This window comes from Balaenoptera acutorostrata, chromosome 19 (assembly GCF_949987535.1).
Source record: "Balaenoptera acutorostrata chromosome 19, mBalAcu1.1, whole genome shotgun sequence".
Classification (NCBI taxonomy): domain Eukaryota; kingdom Metazoa; phylum Chordata; class Mammalia; order Artiodactyla; family Balaenopteridae; genus Balaenoptera; species Balaenoptera acutorostrata.
The window spans coordinates 27,637,378-27,645,451 of NC_080082.1; positions in this window are offsets into that span (position 1 = coordinate 27,637,378).

Consider the following 8,074-nt stretch of genomic DNA (forward strand, 5'->3'; position numbering starts at 1 on the left):
TTCACTTTTTCAACAATAATTCTTAAAATGATGATAGTAACAGCTACTGTTTGCCCAGCACTTACTATGCCCTTGGCACCGTGTTAAGCATGGTTTATGAAAATCCTTGCAGCAACCTTGTAATAGTATCTATTCTTCTCTTTTTCCAAACTGGGAAACTAAGACCCAGAAAGTTCATTCGATTTGTCAGTGTCTTGCTTCTTGCACCTCACTGTGAGGCCTCTACTCTGTTCAACACCTGGCACTTCATACATACTCACTGCAGTTTCTCTCGGATACTAATAACCTGTATTCCTGGAAGGAAAAAACTTGGCTGATTATTAAATGGGTATAAATTAAAGAGACATTTCTAAATAGTGATAATGTATTATGTCCTGAGTATCCTGGGGTACTGTATGGAGCAGACCATTTCCGGCCCTCAAGGGGCTTCTAGTTAAATGAGGAGATAGCCCCTAAACCAGCTGTTGCAACCTGGAGTGATGATGGTGGCAAGCGTTGTGCCTCACACCGTTTTATAGTCATCAACTCATTTCATTCTCAAAACAGTCTCATGAAATTGGTACTATTGTCTTCCTCTTACAGATCAGGAAACTGAGGAATATAGTAGCTTAGATGAGTGGCCACCCAGGAATGGAGTCACCCTCCAGCTAAACTCGAGTCCATGCTGTTGACTCCTACACCCATGTGCCTCCAGACGAGGATCTGCCAGGCAGCAGGGCTGCTGTCTGTCTGCTCCCAACAGGATGGAAGAGGACAGAGGGCAGGATGGGCAGACTTCTTTGAGGGAGGGTGGGCCTGGATGCGGTTAGAAAGCAAGCTGTGATAAAATGCTTAGAATGAGGGTCGGCCACTCCCTGACCCCCACCACCCCGCAAGAGACATGTGTTAGCATCAACACATAGTCACTGAAGTCCAAAGAAGGACTTTTGTTTTGCTGCTTAGGATGCACAATTTTAGGGCCAGAGTGGACTTACTAGAGAGGATAGCAGAGAGACTGAGCCCTGCCACCACCTTCTCTCTGCTGGTAGGCCTCTTGGGATGGGCTCAGGGAGCGATGCTTAATATGCTCATATACCATGTGGTACAAATGGGTGCCAGCCCCAAGAGGGCTCGAAGCAAGAAAGGGCTCTGCAGCAGGTCCGGCTATGGTGCCAACAGCCCTGTCAGTTGGGCTATGTGATACAGCAGGCCTTATGGTGTTGGAGGTATTAGTGGTGGGAAAAGCGTGAAGCTTAAAGCAAGATCCAGTGGGAGAATAACAGTGCAGGATCTGGGATTTTGGAACAAGACCGACCATGCAATCCACGGCAGGAATTTTCACACCTTCTGAGAAACAGCTCCTGGCCTGTTACTAGACCCTGGTAGAGACAGAATACTTGACTATGTATCCAGTCCTGCCCACCATGAGCTGGGTTCTGTTGGAACCACCAAGTCATAAAGTTGGACAGGCCCAGGGAGGTAGTGCCAGGTATCTAAAAGAAGTGGGGGAAAGAGTGCCTTAGAGGTGGGAGAGCGAGGAGCACAGAGTGTTTTAGTGGCCCAGAGTTCCAGTCCTGACTTGGCTACTGGCCGCTTGACCTGGATAAGTCACTCAGTGCTTTTGCCCCTCCATTTCTACCTCTGTGAAATGAGGATGACACATTTTAAGTGACTGCCCTGTGCATCTTGCAAGCTTCCTCTCGGGCTCAAGTGGGATGGAGTAAGAGAAAGAAGGAGTTTGGAAAGTAGGATGCCAAGATGGGAAACCCAGCACCTCCTCCATCTTTAAGAGCCACTGCCCGGGTTTCCCATCAGTCCATAGTAGATTTTGATGAGAAAAACTGACTCAGCTTGCAAATGGTAAATAAGAATGATAATGATCATTGCCATTGTTATTTCTTAATATATTTATTACCCATTAGGTAATATTAGTATTGCTTAATAAAAACACAACAATTACTCTTTCAGTTACTGTTTATTGAGCTCTCGCTAAGGGCTGGACGCCGTGCTAAGCACATTCGACATATTCCCTCTGCCTCAGCATGACCCCGTGCCCCCTGCAGTGGAAGCGAGGAGCCCTAAACACTGGACCACCAGGGAATTCCCAAGAGAAGGGAAATTAAATAAAGCAGCTATCACGATTATAAAGCAACAATAGAATGCTTTGAAAAATGAAAAAAATGAAAACTAGCCACTGGACCGCCAAGGAAGTCTCCCAAGTACCTTTTTAACTCCCATTTTACTCATGCGGAGATTGAGGTTCAGAGATGTTTAGCAACTTTCCCAAGGTCACGTAGCTCTTCTGGGTGGGGCTGAAATTTAAACCCAGGTTCATCCCACTTTGCTAAGTCCTCTCATCATTTTTGCCCCATTAGAGCAGTGGTTCTCAACAAGGGGTAGCAAGGGGACTATTTTGCTCCCTCAACCAGGCGACATTCTGCGGTGTCTGGAGACATTTTTGTTTGTTATAACTGAGATGGGTACTCTTGACGTCTAGAGGGTAGAAGCCAGAGACAGTGCTTGTATGCAATATTAGTTTCCCAAGGCTGCCATAACAAAACACCACAAACAAATGGCTTAAGACAACAGAAATTTGTTGTCTCACAATTTTGGAGTCTAGAAGTCAAAAATCAAGGTGCTGGCAAAGCTACAGTCCCTCCAAAGGCTCTAGGGAAGAATTCTTCCTATCTTCTGATGGCTCCCAGCAATCCTTGGCATTCCTTGCCCTGTAGCTCTATCACGCCAATCTCCTTCTCCATCTTCACATGGCCTTCTTCCCTGGGTCTTGTGTGGCCTGTCCTCTTTCTATAAGGACACTAGTCATTAGATTCAGGGTCAACCCTAAATCCAAGATGATTTCATCTCAAGATCCTTAACTATTTACATCTGCAAAGATCCTTATTTCAAACAAGGTCACATTCTGAGGTTCCAGATGGACATGAATTTTCAGGGATGCTTTTCAACCCACTACATTGTTAAACACCCTTCAAGGCACAGGACAATTTCCCACAACAAATATTTATATCAAAATATCAATCGTGGTGAGGTTGGGAAACCCTGCTTCAGAGGGAGGCATTTCTTCTCTGGGAAGCAAGGAGAATGTGTCTCTGCTAATCCAGACAGCTACAAACAAAAAGGGTCTCAGAGCGGCTTAAAGTCCAGAGGCCACCCTCACCTTGCATTTTTCTGGGACCACTTCTTCTGACAGCCTCCAGGATCTCCATGTGGATGCTGCCCCCTGCCTGGCATTTTTGTAGCACTCTGCATTTTGACTTAAGAATCACATGATCAGATCCACCCAAAGTATAAGCTTCAACCATAAATGAAAAGTGTCTGGCCTCTTCTTCCCCAAAAAGAAAGATGCTCAAAAAGCAAACAAAGGAACTCGGGCTCACAGGCAAGCGATATTTGCACGTTATGGGAAAGGGACCAGCCCTTCAAGGTGGACCATCATCCGATGACTGCCAGAGCACTTTCCTCCATTCTTTCAACAAATATTTGTCAGGCACCTACTATGAGCTTGGCCCTGGGGATGCAACAGCAAGCAGCAAGGCTGGTGTGTCTGATCATGTGGAGCTGCCAGTCTGATGTAAACAATTACAGTCCAGTGGGGGAGTGCTATAACAGGGAAGTACAAGGTGCCCAGGTTGCAAGGGGTCATGGAACGCTTCCTGGAACAAGTGAGGCCTAATCTGAGATTTGAAGACTAAGTAGGATTCAAATCCAGGTGAGTCAGACTCATAAGTCCAAACTCAAGCACAACTTTAGCCCCTAAGTGAAGACCAAAAGAAGAGTAGTTTTGGGAGAATCGAAAGCTTGTGTAAAGGCCCAAAGAGGAGAGCGAGCACCTTTGGGGAATTGAAGGATGGTCATCTATGCTTCACCCCTTTAGAAGAAAGCAGGGAAGGTCGTTACTAACATCCACCTTCTGGTTTTCCTGCAGAAAATCAGAATCAGAGGTGTGCAGTTAAGGGCTAGGAGCCATAGTCAACATCACTTGTGTCTCCTGCTTCCTCTGGATAATAGAGGAGCAAAGGGGTTAAGATCCTGGGCTCTGGGGCCAACACAACCTGAGTTCCAATCTTGCCCCAACCAGTTACTAGTTGTGTGGCTTGGAGCCGGTCAGCTCACTGAGCCTCGTTCCTCATAACCATAGTGCTACCCCCTAGAGGTGTGTGTGTGTGTGTGCGCGTGCGCAACTGATGGGGCCATGAGACCGCTCCTGTAAGAGCTTAGCACGTGGCTTGGCACCCAAAAAGACCCCAGGCCTCGGGGCTTGTTTCTTTCTCATCTTTGGCTGTGAACCCAGGCCCAGCATCCTCCTGCATCCAGTTTCCAGGGAAGCTCTCTGGACTGAGATGAGGGATGCAGGAAGTGGGATAAATAAACAGGCCCTCTCTTAGGGTATTTTTTTTTAAGGTAAACATAATTAAAGAATAACATAGAAAAATGTGTGCAAATCATAAATGTATAGCTTAACAAAATTTCAAAGACTGAGTACACTCATGTAACCAGCACATGGCTGAAGAAAGAGAACATTACCCAGAAGCCCCCTCCCAAATACTCCTTTACTGTCACCATCACCACCAAGGGCGACCACGACTCTGACTTCTGAAGCAGACATTAGTATTGCTTGTTTTTCTATTTATACAATGGAATCATGGAGCACATACTCCTTTGTGTCTGGCTTCCTTCCCTTGCCATCCTGTTGACAAGTCATCCACGTTGATGTGGGTAGTTATAGATCATTCATTACCGTGGCTGTACAGTATTCCATTGTGTTTATCCATTTCACTGTTGATGAGCTTTTGGGGAGTTTCCAGTATGAGACTATTGTAATAAGCAACACTACAAACATTCCAGTAAATGTCTTCTGGTGAACATATGTACACATTTATGTTAGGTACACGCTTAGGAGTGCAATTGCTAGGTCATAGTGTGTTCAACATTAGTAAATATTACCAGTCTTCCAGAGTGATTATACCAGGTGTTCACTTTTTAAAACAATCAGTGACATAGGGCACTGTGCCTTCCTGCCCCAATGGTCAATCATTTGTTCACACGTGTTTATGAAGCCTGGGTCTGTGCCAGGCACTGGATGAGCTATTGGAATGCCAAGGTGGAAAGGCCATGGGCTAGTCTTAGCCCCTGTGCCCTGAGATCTATTCCTTCCCCTTCTTCATCCGTGTGGGGAGGGGGGCGGTAGGGGGGTGGCAATGAGCCTTTCAGGCTGCACCCCCCAGGCTCCTGGGTCAGCTGGAGGGCACTGGCTGGAGCCCAGGGGGCAGGTGAAAGGAAGAAGCTTGTGGCACGGGGGGAGGGCATGGGGGTGGGAGGATGGAGTTCTCCTCTCTCTCTGCCTTGGGCAACACCTCTGGTTGTGGCCGCATCTTTTCCGCGGCTCCCAGAGGACAGGCCAGTCATGGTTACAGCTTCTGCAGGTGACCCTGGCCCCGGGCTCCAGTGACATCATCTGCCCCCTTGCCCCTCCAACTGAGGGGTGGCAGTAACTTTCTCAATGGCTCTTTGGCTTCACCACTCTTCTACCACATGTGTATCTAATTCTCTGCAATCAGGCCCTCTTCAGATGCTTGGAGTGGTTTATGTTTTTCTGATTGGATCCTGACTGATCCTGACAGGGACCTCCAGGGCCAGTGGAGAGATCTCCAGGCAAAAGGACAAGTCTCATTCACCCAGACCTGTACTGACGGTGACAGATGAGACCTCTTGTGGGTTGGGGGGTTCTGTTAGACATATGCTAACTTGCCTGGGGAGTCACCACGAGGACTACTGCCAAATAAAGGCAGTTGCTTCTCCCAGACCAAGTAGTGATGTTGGGAGGCCTATCTCAGTGTCCTGCTGGCCGAGCGCGCTCCCTCCAAGGCATCCGTCTGTCTGGTTCTCTGGAGCAGAGATCCGCAGGTTGGTCCTCAACGTGAGTTGCCTGCAGTGGCTGTTTATCTTTGTGGAGAGTAGCCCGGAGTGGAGAATAGCATCTTTGATGATCTCAGTGCCTCATGCACAGTAGGTAATAATAACAATTCACACCTGAGCATTTACTGTGTGTAGGAACTGTTCTGAGCACTTGACGTGTCTTAACTCGATAAACGTGTTACTATGATCCCATTTTTACAAATGAGGAAACTGAGGAGTGGGGAGCTAAAGTAGCTGGTACTCAATTGATGTTTGTTGATGACAATAGCATCAATAATTTGTGTATCAGAGTGCTTAAAAACACTGGCTTTGGAGTTCAAAATACAGTGCTTTGAATCTGGATCCTGCCCCTTGCTAGTGTGTGACCTTCCTCAGTTTCCTTCTCTGTAAACTGAAGGTAATGATGCCCACCTGGCCAGGGTCCTGAGAGGATTAAATAATGGGTGAATATCAGTGGTAGTAGAACTTGCAAAATTTACATGTATATATAAAATGTAAAATTGTACTTTACTGCATGTATACTACATCTCAATTTTTTTGATCATGTACTTCTTTATTTATGATTAGTAATGGCCTGAAAATAAATTATAACCTTCAGATTTAACAAACCAACAATTATTTTATTTAATAAAATAATATTTTTATTTATTTATTTATTTATTTATTTATTTATTTATTTATTTATTTATTTATTTTTGGCTGTGTTGGGTCTTCGTTTCTGTGCGAGGGCTTTCTCTAGTTGTGGCAAGCGGGGGCCACTCTTCATCGCGGTGTGCGGGCCTTTCACTATCGCAGCCTCTCTTGTTGCGGAGCACAAGCTCCAGACGCGCAAGCTCAGTAATTGCGGCTCACGGGCCCAGTTGCTCCGCGGCATGTGGGATCTTCCCAGACCAGGGCTCGAACCCGTGTCCCCTGCATTGGCAGGCGGATTCTCAACCACTGCGCCACCAGGGACGCCCAAAATAATATTTTTGATGAATTTGCCTATGTTATCCCAGACACTAGCCTCAAATCATGTTACCCATTTGGGGATCACACTAAGAATCCCACTCTATGAGGTATATTTTTAACACTGCACTATTTTTAATTTTTAATTTTGAAATTATTTCAGTTGCAAAATATAATAAAAAATTGCCATACAACTTTTACCCAGAGTTTCCACATTCCCCAAATATTAACTTTTTACTACATTTTCTTTACCATTCTCCCTCTCTCTCTTCATATATATATATGACAAAGTAGATGTTCATCTATATTTTCCTTACCCAAACATTTCTTTTTCTTGAAACATTTGAGAGTGGTTGCAGACCTGATGTGCCCCTTCATCCCTGAATATTTCAGTGTGTGTTTCCTAAAAGCAAGGACATTATCTTATAAGATAATGTTAATCAAGACATTAACATTGATTTCATATTGTTATCTAATATATAGATCTTATTTAAATTTTGTCAATTTTCTCACTAATGTTTTATTTATTTATTTATTTATGTTTGGCTGCGTTGGGTCTTCGTTGCTGCGCGCGGGCTTTCTCTAGTTGCGGCAAGCGGGGGCTACTCTTCGATGCGGTGCGAGGGCTTCTCATTGCAGTGGCTTCTCTTGTTGCAGAGCACGGGCTCTACGTGCACGGGCTTCAGTAGTTGTAGCACTCAGGCTCAGTAATTGTGGCTCACGGGCCCTAGAGCGCAGCCTCAGTAGTTGTGGCGCATGGGCTTAGTTGCTCCGCGGCATGTGGGATCTTCCCGGACCAGGGCTCGAACCCGTGTCCCCTGCATTGGCAGGCAGATTCTTAACCACTGCGCCACCAGGTAATTTCTTTTGTAGTAAAATAAATACATGAATTCTTCTGGTCCAGAACTGCATTTAGTGGTAATGTGCCTTCAGTTTCCTTTGATCTGGAACAGTTCCTTAGTGTTTGTGTTTGGGACCTCGACATTTGTAAAAGAGTCAAGGCCAGTTGTTTTGAACTGTGCTCCTCAATTTGGGCTTGTCTGCTGTTTCCCCATGATTAGATTCAGGTTCTATATCTTGGGCAGGAAAACCACAGAAATGATATGTCATTCTCAGTGCAACGTGTCCGGAGGCGTTTGATATCATGTGATTTTAACTTTGATCACTTGGTTAAGGTGGTGCCTGCCAGGTTTCTCTGCTGTAAGGTTACTGG